This window comes from Arachis hypogaea, chromosome 14, assembly GCF_003086295.3.
Source record: "Arachis hypogaea cultivar Tifrunner chromosome 14, arahy.Tifrunner.gnm2.J5K5, whole genome shotgun sequence".
In the NCBI taxonomy this organism is placed as follows: Eukaryota; Viridiplantae; Streptophyta; class Magnoliopsida; order Fabales; family Fabaceae; genus Arachis; species Arachis hypogaea.
This window is the reverse complement of record NC_092049.1, coordinates 41,713,001-41,733,921: the sequence shown is the minus strand read 5'-3', so window position 1 is coordinate 41,733,921 and position 20,921 is coordinate 41,713,001. Positions and strand designations below refer to the sequence as shown.

The following is a 20,921-nucleotide window of genomic DNA, read 5'->3' as shown; positions in this document are numbered from 1 at the left end:
AGATTTTACCACGGTGGGTGCCTCCCACCTAGCACTTTTCTTTAACGTCCTTAAGTTGGACGGTCCTTTTCTTAATCTTCTTCTCTCCTTGGTGCATCCTCCAATAGGTACACCTCTAGCTCTTTTAGGGGCTTGTAACCATGATACTTCTTCACTCTATGTCCATTCACTTTGAAAGTTGCTTCACTCTTGGGATCAAACAACTCCACCACTCCATATGGCTTTATCTCCTTCACCTTGAAAGGTCCTTCCCATCTAGAACGGAGCTTGCCAGGCATAAATCGAAGCCTTGAGTTGTAGAGGAGGACTTCATCACCTTCTTGAAAGTCCTTCTTCCGGATGTGATGGTCATGAAATGCTTTGGTCTTCTCTTTATAGATCCGAGCATTCTCATATGACTCGTTCCTCAAACACTCAAGCTCCTCTAGTTGTAGCTTCCTAGCTTTACCCGCTTTGGCTAAATCCATGTTGCACTGCTTTACCGCCCAATAGGCTCAAGGCTCAATCTCCACCGGAAGATGGGATGCCTTACCATAGACGATCTGGAAGGGACTCATCCCTATCAGAGTCTTGTAGGCCGTTCTATACGCCCATAGTGCATCTCCTAACCGAAGGCTCCAATCCTTTCTTTGTGGATTGACCACTTTCTCCAAAATCCTCTTAATTTCCCGGTTGGACACTTCCGCTTGTCCATTTGTTTGCGGATGATAAGCAGTAGCAACCTTATACGACACTCCATAGCGCTTGAGCAATGCTTCTACCTTCCTATTACAAAAGTAGGATCCTTGGTCGCTCACGATTACTCATGGCGACCCGTAATGGCACACAATGTGATTCCTAATAAAAGAAACAACGGCATTGGCGTCGTCAAAGCGGGTAGGTATGGCCTCCACCGACTTTGATACATAGTCAACCGCTAACAGAATATACAGATACCCACTAGAGTTGGGAAACGGTCCCATAAAGTCAATACCCCATACATCAAATATCTCACAGAACAACATAGGTTGCTGAGGCATTTCATCCCTTTGGGATGTGTTTCCCGACCTCTGACACTGATGGCAAGACACACATAACCGGTTAGCATCCTTGAATAAGGTTGGCCACCAGAATCCACAATCCAACACTTTTTTAGCGGTCCTTTGTGGGCCAAAGTGGCCACCACATTCGGACAAATGACAAGCTTCAAGAATTGGTTGGGTTTCAGATTCTGGGATACATCTTCGAATCACTTGGTCCACGCCTCTCTTCCACAAGTGAGGGTCATCCCAAATATAGTATTTGGAATCACTCCTCAACTTGTCCCTTTGGTTTTTCGAAAAGTTGGGAGGGAAGATTTTCGCAACCAAGTAGTTCGCCATTGGGGCAAACCAAGGAAAGATATCCGACACAGCATGCAAACTATCCAATGGGAATGAGTCATCGATTGGAAATAGATCAAATTTTAAATTCTCAATGCGGTTTAAATGATCTGCAACTAGGTTTTGAGATCCACTCCGGTCCCTAATCTCAATGTCAAATTCTTTCAAAAGCAAGATCCAACGTATGAGTCTAGGCTTTGACTCCTTCTTTATTAATAAGTACTTTAAAGCTGCATGAATCATGTATACCACTATTTTTTACCCTAGCAAATAAGATCTGAATTTATCTAGAGCATGAACAATAGCTAAGAGTTCTTTTTCAATAGTGGTATAGTTGGATTGTGCTGCATCTAGTGTCTTAGAAGAGTAAGCAATGACATAAGGGAGTTTACCATCGCGCTGTGCAAGAACGGCACCTACAGCATGGTTTGACGCATCGCACATTATCTCAAATGGCAACGTCCAGTTGGGGCCTCACACAATTGGTGCCGTGGTAAGAACTCTCCTTAGCTCTTCAAAAGCTTTCACGCATTCACTATCAAACTCAAAATCCAAATCTTTTTGGAGTAGGCGCGACAATGGCAAAGCAATCTTGCTGAAATCCTTGATAAAGCACCTATAGAATCCTGCATGTCCCAAAAACAAGCGGACCTCCCTCACAGATGAGGGGTGAGATAAAGTGGTGATAACATCGACCTTGGCCGGGTCTACAGAAATGCCTTCATGAGATACTACATGTCCTAACACTATGCCTTGTCGTACCATAAAGTGACATTTTTCAAAATTTAAGACAAGGTTAGTGTCAACACATCTAGCTAAGACCTTGGCCAAGTTCTCCAGATAACAATCAAATGAAGTACCGTAAACGCTGAAGTCATCCATAAAGACTTCCAGGCAATTCTCCATTAGATCGGAGAAGACACTCGTCATACACCGCTGAAAAGTAGCAGGTGCGTTACATAGTCCAAATGGCATCCTTTTATAGGCAAAGGTGCCAAACAGACAAGTAAACGTGGTCTTCTCCTGATCTTCCGGAGCAATATGTATCTGAAAGTAACCAGTAAATCCATCAAGAAAGCAGTAGTGAGATTTACCTGCCAAGCGGTCTAGCATCTGATCGATAAAGGGTAAGGGATAATGGTCCTTCCGTGTAGCGGTGTTCAGTCTTCTGTAATCAATACATACTCGCCATGCATTTTGTACTCTTTTAGTGACCATTTCACCATCGTCCTTCTTGACCGTTGTGATGCCCGACTTCTTAGGGACAACTTGAACTGGGCTCACCCACTCACTGTCGACTATTGGGTATATGATACCCGCATCCAGTAATCTGGTGACCTCTTTCTTCACTCTTCACTACATCGAGGATGGTCGAGTTGAGCCTCCTTTGTGGTTGCCTAACCGGCCTAGCTCCATCTTGGAGATATATCCTATGCATGCACTTGCGGGGGTCAATTCCCACAATATCTGCTAGGCTCCATCCTATTGCTTTCTTGTACTTTCTTAGAATATCTAGGAGTCTTTCTTCTTCTTCACTTGAAAGCTCAATAGCAATAATGACCGGAAACCCTTGGTTGTCCTCTAAGAAAACATACTTCAAATGAGATGGAAGGGGCTTCAGTTCACTTTTTACTTCAAGCTAGGGCTCCTTTTCATCAAGCTCATGGAGTTCATTCTTGACAACTTTCTCATGTTTATCCTCTTGGTCATCCGTCTCCTCAACTTTCTCATGTTTATTTTTTTCTTTTTTTTGCCATTTTTTTTCTCGCAAGCTTTGTGTTTTTCACTGCTTTTTCTTGCTTCAAGAATCAATTTTATGATTTTTCAGATTATCAATAACATTTCTCTTTTTTCATCATTCTTTCAAGAGCCAATAATTTTAACATTCATAAACTTCACTATCAAAACTATGCACTGTTCAAGCATTCATTCAGAAAATAGAAACTACCACCACATCTAAGTAAATGAGACTACTCTAAAAATTAAACTCAAATTCTCATGCACTACATCTGTTCTTCTTTCTTTTTGATTTCAAGCTCAGTGGGCAATATATGAGACATCTTTCAGAATTAAAGCACTTAACAGAAAATTAAACTAGAACATATGAATCTACTAATAAAGGATCATGCAATAAACAAAACAAAGTAGCAGGAAACCAGAACATAACATAATAAAAGCGGGAAGGAAAAAAATGAAAGGAACTCAACCACCTTAGTTATCCGAAAGGTCCTTTGTGAAGATGATTCGCCTCCCTTTGGTGCCATAAGAATAGACAGAAAACCCTATAAGCGAAGCGTCAACATCAAACTTAAAGGTTTGCTTGTCCTCAAGCAAAGAAGAACTGAAAATAAAAAGAAACAAATATTATACTGAAATAAGAATAAAAGGATAAAAGAACAAGAAAGAATTAGGATTTGGGAGAGAGAAAAAAAATTAAAAAAAACTGGCAGCGAACTGGTGGAGGTGTGCGGCGCAGGTGATGCGTACGCGTACGGCACGCGTACGAGTGGGTCGCGAGATTTTTTTAATGACGCGGAAGCGTCAGGCATGCGTCTGCGTGCCCTGGGTTTTGTGCGATTCGCGCGAAGCCAGCCGCGCGTACGCGCAACTCTCTGTAACTTTTTATTTTTCTCGCACCCCTAGATGACGCGTACGCGTCAGCGACGCTTGCGCGTCGGGTGCTTCTTTTTTTTTTTCCGGCTCCTGTTCTAAAATAGCTATATGATCAGAAAATTAGTAAGAACTTAATAAAAATCAAATAAGTAAGAAAACTACTACTATAAAAAATAACTAAGGATACGAAATTATCGGGTTGCCTCCCGACAAGCACTTCTTTAACATCACTAGCTTGACGGTCAGCTCCTCTAAGGAGGGGGATCATAGGTGCTCAGCTCTTCACCCCTTACTTTGAACTTCTTTCCTGTGTCTTTATAAATTAGCTCAATATGCTCCAGAGAGAGGATTTTGTTTACTGTATAAATCCATGCTGGAGTTTTAGTCAACACCACCTTCATTCTTGGGGAGAAACCTTCAGTGGGGATCTTTTTATTTCACCATCCCCTGGATATTTTCTTCTTTTTGGGAACCTCCTCCTTGGTGGATGATGCATTTCCAATACCATATACTTAGGTTTGATGTCAGGAGGAATTTTACTGATTGTCACCAAAGGAGGTTTGAGTTGCAGACTCTGCTGTGCATCATCAGGGGGTTCTTGAAGGTTTGGATCAATAAGCTCAGCCTGCATCCACCTCTCTCTTTCATCTGTTAAATGTATATCTTTGAAGACATGAAAGAATAGTTGCTCATTATGCACACCATTGGTTTTGACAGTGTTACAAATCCTCAAGAAAGTAGACAAGTGTTGGTTCGGATCTTCAAGTGGTCCTCCTCCATAAGAGCAGTTATTTTGAACCAAGGTGATGAGTTGTGGCTTCAGTTCAAAGTTATTTGCATTAACATTTGGGGTAAGAATGCTACTCCCATAGTGTCTAGGATTTGCAAATGTGTAGGAGGCCAAAACTCTTCTCTGTGGTGGATTGTTGTTGTTATTGGCTGCTCCTCCTGGTGGATTTGTTGGGTTTGTTGAGTGTTCCTCTATATCTTGGAACTCTTCTTCTGAATCCTCTTCTCCAACAATGCCTTTCCCTCTTTCAGCTCTTCTTAATCTCCTGAGGGTTCTTTCGTCTTGTTCAAAAAAGGTGGGTATAGCTCCCCTTGTCCCTGACATACAAACAAAACATAAAAATCACACAAAATCATAAAAGCAATAACACTTCAATCCATTGTTGGAGTGAAATTTTAGTTAGCTTAAGCAAAAATTCAAACAGTTAGTGTGTTAGTCAAAAGTTAAAGAAACAGAAAAGAAAAAGTGCTTGATCTAGATCTTCACTTCACTTAATCATTGTCAATCTAATCAATCCCCGGCAACGGCGCCAAAACTTGATGGATATTTTGGAAAATGAATTCCAACACCCAAAACTCGCCGGCAAGTGTACCAGGTCGCATCAAGTAATAATAACTCACATGAGTGAGGTCGATCCCACAGGGATTGAAGGATTGAGCAATTTTAGTTTAGTGGTTGATTTAGTCAAGCGAATCAAGTGTTGATTTGAGTGGTTTGTAATTGACAGAAGCTAAATTGCATGAATTATAAAGGGAGAGGGAAGAATTGCAGTAAATTAAAGAGAACAGAAAATAAAATTGCTGAATCTTAAAGAATAAGTAAATTAAATTGCAGAAACTTAGATTGCAAGAAATGTAAATAACTGAATCTTAAAGTGCAAGAAATATAAATTGCTTGAATTATAAAAGGAATTAGGAGCTGGGGTTGCAGAATTTAAACAAGCAGAAGTAAAAGACAAATTAACAGAGAAGTAGAAGATGAATTGAATTGATGTAGATCTCAAACAGAGAATTAGAAATGCTTGAAGAATTAAAACAGAAAGTAAATGTAACTTAATTACAGAAGTTAAAAGAGAAATTGAAGATCTCAGGAGTGGAAGAGACTAGAAAACAAGTCTAGATCTCAAATCCTTCCTTGATCCAACAAGAACAATTGCAAAAGAAAATGGAAAAGTAAATTGCAGATGAAAGCAGTAAACAGAATTTGAAATGTAAATCACAGTCCTTAGAATTATGCAGAAAGATAAACAAAGAGATCTCAAGGTGAGATTGAAACAGAATTTCTTCAATTCTCCACCCAAGACCCAAGATAAAAAGTAAAGAGTGCTCAAGCAAGAACAAGGAAGAAGAGAGATCAATTCTCCTTCCAAATTCTTCAAGATCCAAATTCAAAGAACAACTATAAAAATTACAAAATGAAAATTCTCCAAGAAGCAAAAAAGGTCCTCTCTAAATCAAACTAGCTTCTATTTATACACTTCCTATTTTTTGGATTTTAGAATTTGGGTGGGCTTTTTAATTTGGTGAAGAATTGAATTAAATTGGATTTTTAATTGAATTTTCAGCCAATATGTTGCTTGCTCCCAGTGGTGTGCTCTGCTCTTGTGGGGAGCGGAGCATCAATGCTTGTCTTTGGCCTCTTTATTGCGTGCCAAGGTTGGGTCCCTCAGGATAGCACTCTACTCTCCTTGAGAGCGTAGTATCAATGCTGCCTTGGTGTGTCTTGTGCGCTCCAATTCTTCCTGGCCGGGTCAAGTTGTGCGTGTCAAGCCTCCTTGGCCGTGTCAAGTCGCGCCTCATGCACCAAGGAATAAGGGAAGTAGCGCTCTGCTCTTGCCAAGAGCGTAGAACTCCCTTTTCTTTGGAGAGGTTTCAAGTTCGAAACCTTAGGGAGGCATTGCTGGCAATTTTTTTTTGTGAAGGAGACAAGGTTGGCGCATGGATTGACTGGGAGTGCCTTGGTTCGAATCCTTGCTGAGCCATTTTGTGCATTTTTATTTTGCCAAGCTTTGTAGTAGTGCTTCCTTCCTTTCCTTAGGTGCTTGGTTCAATCCTTGGGGCAAGCATTGGCAAACATTTTCCCTTGCAATTGTTTTGGATGGAGCCCGATAATGCTCTTGGCAAGAGCGGAGTATTATGCTTCTCCCCTTTCTCTCTTAGTTCAAAATTGTGCTCCGCTCTCAAGGGGGGCGTAGCATCCAAGCCTTGCTTCCTTGGTTCATTGTTGTGCTCCCTTACAGAGTGCTCCGCTCTTGGAGAGAGTGTTGTGCTTCCTCCTTCCATGTGCCATGCTTCCCTGTTTCTTTTGCTACACTTTTCTCTTCCTTGGGCCACGCTTCTTAGGCTACGCTTTCTTGTTTTCTTCTTTTCTTCACCTGTAAATAATCAAAACAACCAATCAAAGTATCACCAAATTCACAAGGTTTATAAATCATTTGAAAACCAATTAAATTTAGCTTAAACCTCGTGATTTAGTATCAATTAAGGGGTGATTGATTGATTCAAGGAAACCATTCAATTTCACTCCAAATTACTTACTTACAAGGCAAGAAAGTGCATAAAACCTAATAAAAACAAAGAAAAAGACTAGTAAAACTAGGCTAAGATGACTTGTCATCACAACACCAAACTTAAAACTTGCTTGTCCCCAAGCAAGCATTAAACCTAAGAGAAGATAGAATGAAATAGAGAAGTGTGCATGTCCTTATTAAGCAGATAGTTGAACTTGGTTCATGAGATTTTATGCAGATCAATAGTAGCTCATTTATTACTTGCCGTTAAATAAACAATGTTTCCTCAAGGGTTCTCTAAGGTTGCTGCTATAATGCCTTGCTTTTTGCTTACTTCCCTTGTTAGCTTTTTCCTTCTTTCTTTTGCTTAGAAAGCTTATTACTTATTGAAGGCTTGGTGGCAAATGTTACAGCAGTCTTTGGCTTAATTGCACTCAACATTCCTTCACCACAGACACATGGCTCACCTTTTTCTTCCTAAGATCATTGATGCCCAGCATCTCTTTGGATAACTAAGTGTTTTGTAGCTAGGTTTCTCTTTATTGTGGACTTTCAGTTGGCAATCTTAAATCAGTTGATCTAAGTGGCCAAGTTTTGAAATACTCCTTAGAACTTACTTGTCCAAGCATATCCTTGTAGAAAAACACCACAGGCATGTGTTCTAGGGTCCAAGCTATTGGTGTCTAGCCTTATTGTTTGTTTCTTTGCCACTTTTTGGCTTTTCTATTTCTTTTTCTTTCTGTTTTGATTCATTTTCAAGGGATTTTTATTAATTGAAGGATCATAGCAGCAACTAGCTTAAGCTTCAAGTAACATGTCATTATGCAGCAATTATTTTGTGAGCTAACAATTGAATCAAACACATACCACCACTAACTTTCATTCTAACTTTTGCAACATTGAACAATTACTTTTCTAAATCAAACATCTCTCTTTTATTCAAATAGCAAGGGGAACAAAACTAAATACTCAAGCTAATGAAGGATGACAATCATGCAGATAGCTTTTAAGCTAAAAATATATGCAAAACAAAGAACAATTGGAGGTATATCATGTTTCAGATATACACCTTCCTTATTTAATTTAAAATTATGAAAGAACTTCACCACCTTCTAATTGTCATGTCCCTGGTTATTGCTTGATTCTCCCTTCTTCTTCTTTCTCTTCCAGAGCTTGGAGTAGTCCTGAGTTTCTTCACTAGGGCACCTTCTATCCCAGATAGGATCTATAAGACCTGAGAGCCCAACTGCCTCCAATCTTTCATGTATTACCTCTGTGTAGTGATGAGACATGTCCTTCTGTCGGTCTATAAATTCTTGGCACTGCTCAAATGGTTTGATTTGTGGATCTAGTGCTGGCGTATTGTGGGTCAAATACTTCAACCTTGCTTGCATATTTTCATCATACTCTAATTGTTGCACATGTCTAACCTCTCCAATAGTATGATGAATGTTCTTCCACTGATACAAGTTGTGAGTATATTCCCCATATTTGGCTTGGGTCAGGAACATTTTGTCGTATGACTCTTGAAGATTTGTTGTTTGTTCTCTTTTCCCCTCAAGAATCTCGGCTTGAAATTCTTGTTGTTGGACCATCATTTGTTGCTGCCAGCTCTCTTGTCTCTCCTCCATTCTATGCTGCCAAGCTTCATTTTGCTCCCTATCTTTCAAATATTGCTCCCAGTGCTCTAGATATTGCTCATGTTGCATTGAATACTGCTCTTGTGCTCTCACATTTTGTTGTGATATTTCCTCAAGAGCTCTTTGTAGCTGACACATGTCTATGGCACTGTGAGCTTGCTCTTCCCCTTCCTCTAATCTTCTTCTCCTTTGTGGTCTTTCTTCTTGATCATCATCCTCATTAATTCATTCCATATTTCTCTTTGTGATTCCCGTCCCCTTTTTTACTTTCTTTGTGCCCTCATCTTCAAAGATTACTCCAGCTTTGTTGCATAGCCTTAGAATAGTGCTTGGATGACCAAGCGTAGTTGATTTATTTATGCTTTCAGCTATCTCTTGAATACTGTCGGCTATGAGTTGGGCAAGGTTGATTTCTCTCCCATGTAGGATATAGTATGTCAAGAGTGCTCGCTTGATTGTGACCCCTGAGGTGTTTCCAGTAGGGCGTAAAGATCTCCTTACTATCTCATACCACCCCTTGGCCTCAGGAATGAGATTTATTCTTTTCAATTGGCTTGGGACTCCTTTTGAATCTCTTTCCCAGTCTGTGTCTTCCAAGCATATCCCCTGTAAGATCTCATCAGGGTCATTCTCTCCCTGCAGTCTGGCCTCATAGCTGGGCTCTTCATAAGTTATGGTTCTCAACTTCAAGGCCCTTGTAATGGATGCTGGACTGAAATCTACTTCAACTCCTCTAACATAACTTTTGTAAGGGATGCTGTCTTCACTCTCTTTCACAGCATTTGCATAAAATTCTCTGATCATAACTGCACTAATCTTGGTGAGAGGATCGCATAGAAGATTCCACCTTCTTTCCCTAGTGATTTTCCTCATGATTGGGTATTCCCCATCTCTCAGCTCAAAACCCCTCTCATGAATGATGTGCTTTATTTTCATGAATCTATGATATTTTCTTTCAAGAAACTGAGATCTAAACTTCCTTATATCATAGGATGGGGGTTTGGTTACCATTGGTTCCTTCCCTTGTCTTCTCTTTGAACTTGATGAAGCCATGAATTCAATTAAAGGGAGGAGGCAGGGGTGGATTTGTGGTTGGTTGAGGTACCATTTTATAGTGTAAAGCGAACGAAGAAAGAAATGTTGCTGTTGAGAGGGGAGTAGGACGTGTTTAGGATTGCACAAGGTGGAACAAGGATTTATGATTGAAAGGAAGACTTGTAGGAACATGTGATGCAAGAAATGTCTCAACCTATTTATAGGCAAGGCATTAAAGCTTTAGACGAAGACCATACTTAAAGAGGGATTCGGTCATGACTTATGAAGGGTGAAGATTAAGTTGAACAACATAGTAACTTCATGAGATGAACGGCTTGCATGTTCTCTTGAGGATTGACAAGGATTCTCTTCCCATTGGTTGCATGAGGTTCATCCTCCAAGGTGACTAGCATGCATATTTTTGCTTTCCAAGGTAGGCACACCTTTCTAGGCACATGTGATCCTTCTCTCTTAGCTTGTCATAGCTGTGTCTTCATCTTGTCTTTACCTCAACCTTCTTTTTCCTAATTAAATCAAAATGGTAAGCTTTAGGACACAACTGTAGCACAGTGATGAAGTGGTGAATGCTTAGATTATTTATTATGTTTCTTAGTCATAAAAGATCAATTGTGTCCCTTACTTGGTGAACCAAGGTTTGGTGAACACCAAACTTGTCTCTTTCTAAGGGATTAATGTCAAGTGCAAGCAATTTATCACAATTGATACCTTCATCATAAGTTCTAATTTATTTTCTAATATAAATTCCTGAAATGAAACAATGTATGATTCATCTATGTATGACTTTGATTCTATGAACAAAAGTTAATTCTTCTGAAAATTGGTACATATGCAGACACCAAACTTAATGTTTGGTCATATACTTCATCGAAATGACTAAGCATATGATCTAAGAATGCTTGAAAAGCTGATTTTCTTATGTGCTGTCAAGCACACCAAACTTAGAAGTCTGGCATGTATTTCAAAAAAGTGTATGCATCTGTCATGTATGTCTAATAGAATTCAAAATCATGCTAAGGTGATCATAATTTACTGAATTTAAAAATGAACAAGAATCTTAAATCATGGGTTGCCTCCCATGGAGTGCTCTTTTATTGTCATTAGCTTGACATTGAACCCCTCTTTTATGGTGGTTGATGATTGTAGTGTCTCAGCTTGTCCCCCCTGACTGTGAGCTTCTTCTTTGTTCCTTGATGCTCAATTTCGGCGTGCTCAAGTGAGAGTATTTTGCAAATAGTGTAGTAGTCATTGACTTGTTGGTCTGTCCCCAACTGTTGATAGATCAACTGTACTTCATCACCCTTGGAGAACCCCTCTGTTGGAATCTTTTTGTTCTTCCAACCCTTTTTAGTCTTGTTCTTGTTTTTCTTCCTTCTTTTTGCTAATCCTCCTTCTTTAACAGTGGGCTTCACTTTAGGACTTTTCTTCTCAGTGGTTGACACTTCAATGTCTTCTTGAATTTTTTTATCACTCTGCACATTCTCTTTCTCTTTTTGCCCTGCTGTATTATCTATTTCTTGCTTTGGAAGGTAACTACTGGTCGTCTTGTTAATTCCTTCCTTCCACTGCAAGTTTTCCTTGTCAGTTTCCATGCAGTCTTTTTTTTCATCAATGAGCTGTGTTTCTGGAAATACATTCAGGATGACGCTTTCATCATGCATTCTGAGGGTCAACTCTTCTTGCTCTACGTCTATAATGGCCCTAGAAGTGGCCAAGAATGGTCTCTCCAGTATAATGGAATCACCTTCATCCTCATCTGAATCTAAGACCACAAAATCTGCAGGGAATATGAATTTGTCTACCTTGACTAGAAGGTTCTCAATCACACCCCTGGGACATATCACTGACTTGTCCACCAATTCTAAAGACATCTGTACTGGATTTACTTCCTCTATGCACAGCTTTTTCACTAGAGAGGAGGGTATCAGATTGATACTAGCCCCTAAGTCACACATTGCCTTGTTGATGATCATACTACCTATGGTACAAGGTAGAAAGAAACTTCTAGGATCTTCAAATTTAGGGGGGAGTCCTTTCTGGATTAATGCTCTGCATTCTTCAGTGAGCAGTATAGTTTCCTTCTCTTGCCAACTTCTCTTTTTGTTTATAAGCTCCTTCAAAAACTTGGCATATAGGGGCATTTGCTCTAATGCTTCAGCCAGGGGTATGTTGATCTCCAATTTCTTGAAGACTTCATGAAATTTAGGGAAGTGTTGGTCCTTAGTCTCCTTGTTGAACCTTTGGGGGTATAGCAATGGAGGTGTGAGGTTCACTCCCTGCCTGTGATCCTTGGTTGCTTCTTTTATTGCTTCCTTTGAGTTGTGTGGCTGTTCCTCCATTTCTTGAGCCTGCTTTGAAGTTTGCTTGCTTGCTGTTACATCCTCATCATTGGCTTCCTCTTTTTCAGCCTGTTTCTTGTCATTTTCCTTTGGCTTCTTGGTTGCTTCTTCATTTTTCACCAAGATCTTTCCACACCTTAGTTGTATAGCTTTACATTCCTCCTTTGGATTAGGAATGATGTCGCTTGGCAATGAGCTTGATGGTCTCCCAATGGCAATTTGCTTGGAAAGCTGCCCAATCTACCTCTTCATATTCTTCATGGAAGCTTCCTGGTTCTTTGTTGTCATCTCTTGGTGCTTCATCATTTTATCCATTAAGATCTCCAAGTTGGTGATCCTCTGAGAGTCTTGTGAGATTGGTTGGTTGTGGGGTGTTAAGGGTTGAGGGTAAGTGTTTTGATGGGTGGCTTGGTTATTGGCTGGATGATGGTTAGAGTTAGGGTAAGTGTTTTGTGGTTTTCTGTATGTGTTTTGGTTATTATTCTGCTGGTTGTTGTAGCTTGTGTTTTTCCAACTGTTTTGGTTTGAAGTCCTTTTCCATGGTTGTTGAGTTTGATTGTGATTGTCTCCCCATCTGAGGTTGGGGTGGTTCTTCCAGGAGGGGTTGTAAGTGTCACCATAAACTTCATTTGGCCCAGAATTTTGGTTGTGCATATACTGGACTTGTTCTTGCTGTTGGTCTTCACAAGCTTCTTCACCTTGCCCCCATGTGGTTGATGGTTGGCTTGTGTTGACTGCTGCAACTTGGAGGCTATCAATCCTTTTGGCTATTTGCTCAAATTATTGTTGAATTTGCTGCTGCATCATTTTGTTTTGAGCTAGGATTGAGTCCACTCCTTCCAACTCCATCACTCCTTTCCTTTGTGATGGTTAGCGTTGCCTTTGGTGAGCGAAGAAATATTGGTTGTTAGCCACCATATTAATGAGATTTTGGGCCTCCTCTGCAGTTTTCATGAGCTGCAAAGAGCCTCCAGCTGAGTGATCCAATGCCTCCTGAGATTTCAATGTCAAGCTTTCATAAAAATTCTGCAACCTGTCCCATTCATTGAAAATTTCAGGAGGGCACTTCCTGATTAGAGCCTTGTATCTCTCCCATGCCTCATAGATGGGTTCAGTGTCCATTTGTGTGAATGTTTGTACTTCAGTCTTCAACCTAATAATCCTTTGAGGTGGGTAAAATTTGGCAAGGAACTTGCTCACTAGATCATCCCAATTGTTGATACTATCTCTTGGAAAAGATTTCAACCATTGAGTAGCTTTGTCTCTGAGAGAAAATGGAAATAGCAGTAGCTTGTAGCTGTCAGGATACACACCATTGGTTTTGACAGTGTCACAAATCCTCAAGAAAGTAGATAAGTGTTGGTTCGGATCTTCAAGTGGTCCTCCTCCATAAGAGCAGTTATTTTGAACTAAGGTGATGAGTTGTGGCTTCAGTTCAAAGTTATTTGCATTAACATTTGGGGTAAGAATGCTACTCCCATAGTGTCTAGGATTTGCAAATGTGTAGGAGGCCAAAACTCTTCTCCGTGGTGGATTGTTGCTGTTATTGGTTGCTCTTCCTGGTGAATTTGTTGGGTTTGTTGAGTGTTCCTCCATATCTTAGAACTTTTCTTCTGAATCCTCTTCTCCAACAATGCCTTTCCCTCTTTCAGCTCTTCTTAATCTCTTGAGGATTCTTTCGTCTTGTTCACAAAAGGTGGGTATAGCTCCCCTTGTCCCTGACATACAAACAAAACATAAAAATCACATAAAATTAGAAAAGTAATAACACTTCAATCCATTGCTGGAGTGAAATTTTAGTTAGCTTAAGCAAAAATTCAAACAGTTAGTGTGTTAGTCAAAAGTTAAAGAAACAGAAAAGAAAAAGTGCTTGATCTAGATCTCCACTTCACTTAATCATTGTCAATCTAATCAATCCCTGACAACGGTGCCAAAAACTTGATGGATATTTTGGAAAACGAATTCCAACACCCAAAACTCGCCGGCAAGTGTACCAGGTCGCATCAAGTAATAATAACTCACATGAGTGAGGTCGATCTCACAGGGATTGAAGGATTGAGCAATTTTAGTTTAGTGGTTGATTTAGTCAAGCGAATCAAGTGTTGATTTGAGTGGTTTGTAATTGACAGAAGCTAAATTGCATGAATTATAAAGGGAGAGGGAAGAATTGCAGTAAATTAAAGAGAACAGAAAATAAAAGTGTTGAATCTTAAAGAACAAGTAAATTAAATTGCAGAAACTTAGATTGCAAGAAATGTAAATAACTGAATCTTAAAGTGCAAGAAATATAAATTGCTTGAATTATAAAAGGAATTGGGAGCTGGAGTTGCAGAATTTAAACAAGCAGAAGTAAAAGACAAATTAACAGAGAAGTAGAAGATGAATTGAATTGAAGTAGATCTCAAACAGAGAATTAAAAATGCTTTGAAGAATTAAAACAGAAAGTAAATGTAACCTAAATACAGAAGTTAAAAAAGAAATTGAAGATCTCAGGAGTGGAAGAGACTAGAAAACAAGTCTAGATCTCAAATCCTTCCTTGATCCAACAAGAACGATTGCAAAAGAAAATAGAAAAGTAAATTGCAGAAGAAGTGGGAGATGAAAGCAGTAAACAGAATTTGAAATGTAAATCACAGTTCTTAGAATTATGCAGAAAGATAAACAAAGAGATCTCAAGGTGAGATTGAAACAGAATTTCTTCAATTCTCCACCCAAGACCCAAGATAAAAAGTAAAGAGTGCTCAAGCAAGAACAAGGAAGAAGAGAGATCAATTCTCCTTCCAAATTCTTCAAGATCCAAATTCAAAGAACAACTCTAAAAATTACAAAATGAAAATTCTCCAAGAAGCAAAAAAGGTCCTATCTAAATCAAACTAGCTTCTATTTATACACTTCCTATTTTTTGGATTTTAGAATTTGTGTGGGATTTTTAATTTGGTAAAGAATTGAATTAAATTGGATTTTTAATTGAATTTTCAGCCCATATGTTGCTTGTCCCAGTGGTGTGCTCTGCTCTTGTGGAGAGCGGAGCATCAATGCTTGTCTTTGGTCTCTTTGTTGCATGCCAAGGTTGGGTGCCTCAGGATAGCGCTATGCTCTCCTTGAGAGCGTAGCATCAATGCTGCCTTGGTGTGTCTTGTGTGCTCCAATTCTTCCTGGCCGTGTCAAGTTGTGTGTGTCAAGCCTCCTTGGCCGTGTCAAGTCGCACCTCATGCACTAAGGAATAAGAGAAGTAGCGCTCTGCTCTTGCCAAGAGCGTAGCACTCCCTTTGCTTTGGAGAGGTTTCAAGTTCGAAACCTTGGGGAGGCATTGCTGGATTTTTTTTCTTTTTGTGAAGGAAACAAGGTTGGCGCATGCATTGAGTGGGAGTGCCTTGGTTCGAATCCTTGCTGAGCCATTTTATGCATTTTTATTTTGCCAAGCTTTGTAGTAGCGCTTCCTTCCTTTCCTTAGGTGCTTGGTTCGATCCTTGGGGCAAGCATTAGCAAACATTTTCCCTTGCAATTGTTTTGGATGGAGCCCGATAATGCTCTTGGCAAGAGCGGAGCATTATGCTCCTCCCCTTTCTCTCTTGGTTCAAAATTGTGCTCCGCTCTCAAGGGGAGCGTAGCATCCAAGCCTTGCTTCCTTGGTTCATTGTTGTGCTCCCTTAGAGAGTGCTCCGCTCTTAGAGAGAGTGTTGTGCTTCCTCCTTCCATGTGCCATGCTTCCTTGTTTCTTTTGCTACACTTTTCTCTTCCTTGGGCCATGCTTCTTAGGCTACGCTTTCTTGTTTTCTTCTTTTCTTCACCTGTAAATAATCAAAATAACCAATCAAAGTATCACCAAATTTACAAGGTTTATAAATTATTCAAAACCAATTAAATTTAGCTTAAACCTCATGATTTAGTATCAATTAAGGGGTGGTTGATTGATTCAAGGAAACCATTCAATTCCACTCCAAATTACTTACTTACAATGTAAGAAAGTGCATAAAACCTAATAAAAACAAAGAAAAAGACTAGTAAAACTAGGCTAAGATAACTTGTCATTACTTACCCACTTTGACCAAGATATTTTCCACTAATCCGTATGCAGGCTTCATAGATTTGTCTACCATCTGTAATGCTATCTTTGTGGGTTGTGCCTCTTGGATCTGCAGCTTCTTCATCACAGACAAGGGCATTAAATTGATGCTTGCTCCCAGATCACATAACGCTTTCTCAAAGGTTGTGCTCCCAATGGTGCATGAAATTTGAAAGCTCCCTGGATCTGGCATCTTCTTTGGTAAGTTATTCTGAATGATGGCACTGCATTCTTTAGTCAGGACCACTGTCTCATTTCCCTTTAAAGGCTTCTTCTTTGACAACAGCTCCTTCATGAACTTGGCATAGAGAGGCATTTGTTCCAAAACCTCAGCAAAAGGAATATTGATTTGCAACTTTCTGAAGACTTCCAAGAACTTTGAAAACTGCTTGTCCTTGGTCTCCTTTTGAAGTCTCTGAGGATATGGAATTTTAGGCTTGTACTCGGGAGCCTTTGACAAAGTAGGATAAGTGTCAAGAGAGTCTGGGAATGGGTTGTCTGCACGCTTTGGAGGGGTGTGCTCCACTTCTCCCTTCTTCTCTTCTAGAGCTTCCTTTTCAACTAGCTCTTCATTGGCCTTAGTCTCAGAGCCAGATACTTTACCACTTCTCAATTGAATAACCTTGCAATCTTCTCCTGGGTTCACCACTGTATCCTCTTGAAATGTACTTGCAGACCTCTCAAGTATTTGCTTGCTCAGTTGGCCCACTAGCACCTCTAAGTTTCTAATGGAGGCTCTGGTTTCCTGCATAACTTGTGCTTCCATACTTGCCACTTGTCCACTTATCAAAGTGATAGCCTTGCATTCCTCTCTTAGATTTGGAATTGTGTTACCAGGAAGGCTATTAGTGGTCCTCTGATCAATTTCAGTGACTTTTGTGGCTAATTGACCCATTTGAATCTCCAGGTTCTTGATGGATGCTCTGGTTTCCTGTCAAAAACCTGTCAATATTACTTCCAAATCATTGTTCTGCTGGAAACCACCCTAAGAACTATTGTTGAAGTTCTGAGGTCTCTGAGGTTGGTCCCTCCATCCAAAATTTAGGTGATTTCTCCATCCCTGGTTGTATGTCTTAGAGTATGGATCATTGTTGGGATTCCTAGGACCACTCCCCATGTAATTCACCTGTTCAGAAAAAGGTTGAGCATAATCATAATTATCATTTTGTAAAAATTACCTATTATGTCATAGGATATTTCTTGTGGTGAATTTTGTGTGTTGATAGCTGAGGCTTGCATGCCACCCATCTGTTGAGTAAGTAGATTTATTTGCTGAGACATCAGCTTGTTCTGAGCAAGAAGAGCATTAACAGCTTCTACTTCCAACACGCCTCTCTTCTGAGGGGTCTCAGAGTTCACAGGATTTCTGTTAGATGAGTATAAATATTGGTTGCTTGCAACCAATTCAATCAGCTCAATAGTCTCCTCTGGTGTCTTTTTCTTGTGCAGTGAACCGCCTACAGAAGTGTCTAGGCTCATCTTGGACATCTCACCCAAACCTTCATAAAAGATATCTAGTTGGGTCCATTTGGAGAATATGTCCGGAGGGCATTGCCTAGTCAGTAGCTTGTATCTCTCCCAAGCTTCATAAAGAGTTTCACCCTCCTTCTGTCTGAAAGTCTGAACCTCCAACCTGAGCTTAGTCAGCTTCTTTGGTGGAAAAAATTTAGTGAGAAATTATGTAACAACTTTTTCCCAAGTATTCAGACTCTCCTTTGGTTGGAAATCTAACCACAGCTTTGCTTTATCCCTCAGAGCAAACAGGAAGAGCATGAGTTTGTACACCTCTGGGTTCACTCCATTTGTCTTCAAAGTATCACAAATCTGCAGAAAATCAGATATAAACTGATTTGGATCTTCATGAGGAAGTCCATGATATTGGCAGTTTTGTTGCACCAGGGTGACCAATTGTGGCTTCGACTCAAAGTTGTTTGCAGCTATATGAGGCACCACAATGCTTTTTCCATAAAGATCTGCAGTAGGGGCAGAATAAGAGCCAAGCACTCTCCTTTGTTGCTCATCCCCATTCGGATTTGCCACATTGGCATTAGCATTATTGTTAGGATCCATAGTGGACTCTGTAGCCTTGTAAAGTCTTGCTTGTTGCAAACGCCACCTGAAAGTTCTTTCAGGTTCAGGATCAAAGTCTAAGAGATGTTCTTTGTCTCTGTTCCTGCGCATACACAAATAGAAAACAAGAGAAGATGGGACTCTCTACGTCAGAGTGTAGAGAAGTCCCTGTGAGGTAACCTGTGTAAAGAAATAAAATAAAAATATTAAATAAATAAACAAAAAAATTGAAAATTTCAATTAAAATTAAGACAAAAATTTTGAAATTATTAAGCCAAAAAAAAATAAAAATAAAAAAAATTAATTAGAGAACACCAAACTTAATTTTAGAAATTAAGAAAAATATTGGTATTATTTATTTATTTATTTAAATTTTTTTTAAATAATAAAATTAAAATAAAATAAAAAAATGGATACGGTATAAAGGGAACGGGGGAAAGTAAACGAAAAGGAAAAAGAAAAAAAATAAATAAATAACGTAAAGGAGAAAAAAAATTAACGTAAAGGAAAAAAAGAAAAAAATAACGTAAAAAAATGCAAAATAAAAATTAATAATAAAATATATATATATATATATATATATATATATATATATATAATTATCTAATCTAAGCAATCAAACAACGAATAATTATTAATCACTATCAATCCCCGGCAACGGCGCCAAAAACTTGGTGTGGAATTTATAACCCACAAACTAACCGGCAAGTGCACCGGGTCGTACCAAATAATACCTTACGTGAGTAAGGGTCGATCCCACGAGGATTGATGGATTAAGCAACAATAGTATTTGATAGGATTAGTTAGACAAACAGAAAATAGCGTTCGGAAGTTCAAAAGCATTAAAAAGTAAATTTAAAGTTGAAGACAGACAGGTGAATAGATGAGGAATAAAATATGAAGAAACAGTTAAGGTTTCAGAGTTATCTATTTTCCGGATTGACTTTTCTTATTATTTTATTTTAATCATGTAAGATCTAATTTATGACAACTATATGTGACTAGACCCTAATTCCTTAGACCTTTCTAGTCTCCTCTAAAATTCATCAACAGCCAATTCCTTGGTCAATTAATTCCAATTAGGGGGTGAAGTTCAATTCTAGTTATATGCCACAGAAATCCTAATTACCCAAACATAAAAGGATTATATGTCACGTATCCTATTAAATCCAGATAAATTAGAAATTTAGGAGAATATGTTTTCAAGCTGTTGTTCAAGTAAAGAGCTTTTCCAAGTTATACAAGAACGCATTTAAAAAGAGGATCATACTTCCGTTCCATCCAAATTCATAAAATAAAGAACGAAAACAATTTTTAAATATAAATCCATACATAAATTAAAATAGAAAAAATAATAAAATCAATCCATACAAATAGACAGAGCTCCTAACCTTAACAATGGAGGTTTAGTTGCTCATGGTAAAGAGAAAATAAGGATTCAGGTAAAATGTACTGAGTTCCAATCTGATGGATCTGAATCCCCTTTTATAACTAATCCCCTTTTTTGCACGTTACGCATGTCACACGTACGCGTCGGTCACGCGGACGCGTCGCTTTGCAAATCTTCAAATCACGCGTACGCGTCAGTCATGCGTACGCGTCGCTCCTCGCTGCCATCACCTTTGATTCTTGTGCTGCAGAAACTCCATCAAATCCAGCCGAATGCTACCTAAAATAAACAGTATTGCACAAAACTCAAAATAGCATCCATAGTGGCTAAAATATAATTAATTCTTAATTAAACTCAACAAATTACATGCAAATTTACTAGGAAAAAATAGGAAAGATGCTCACGCATCAGTAGCATAACTTGTTGCGGTCTTCTTCTTGGACTTTCGCTACCACTTCATCAATTACGTCACATCGGAGCATGGAATGTTCTTCGGGAGGATGTTTCATGGCTTCCTCTAAATTGAACTTGATAGTCTTGTCTCCAACCTCAAAGGAATATGTGACGGTGAAGGCATCTAACTTGAATTTAGAGGTCTTGAGGAAGGGTCTACCAAGTAGAACAGAAGATGAGCTTCTATTTTCTGTTGGGGGCATTTCAAGGATGTAAAAGTCAACCAGAAAAACCAAATCCTTGATCGCCACAAGTACATCTTCCACTATTCCCATCACTGTGATCACACTTTTATCAGCTAAGGCAAACCTCGCCGCCGACTTCTTTAATGGAGCTAAATTCAATCGCACATAGATAGAAAGTGGCATGATGCTTACATAAGCTCCCAAGTCACACATACAATCATGAAAAGTGTGTCCACCAATACAACAAGACACTAAGCAAGGTCCAGGGTCACCACATTTCTTTGGAATAGGTTCCATCAAGGAAGAAATTGAACTACCTAAGGATAATGTCTCCAATTCTCCTATCCTATCTTTGTGTGTACACAAGTCTTTCAAAAATTTTGCATACTTCGGAATTTGTTGAATAGCATCAAGAAGGGGTATGGTAACCTCAACCTTCTTGAACACTTGAA

At 39.2% G+C, this 20,921-nt stretch overlaps 1 non-coding gene across 1 annotated transcript; it reads left to right on the top strand.

Annotated features, from left to right (window-relative positions):
- The first annotated feature begins 17,908 nt into the window (after positions 1 to 17,908).
- LOC112745884 (small nucleolar RNA R71) lies at positions 17,909 to 18,012 on the top strand. The gene has a single exon (XR_003173791.1). It is a non-coding gene; the product is annotated as a small nucleolar RNA R71 (small nucleolar RNA).
- The last annotated feature ends 2,909 nt before the right edge of the window (positions 18,013 to 20,921 follow it).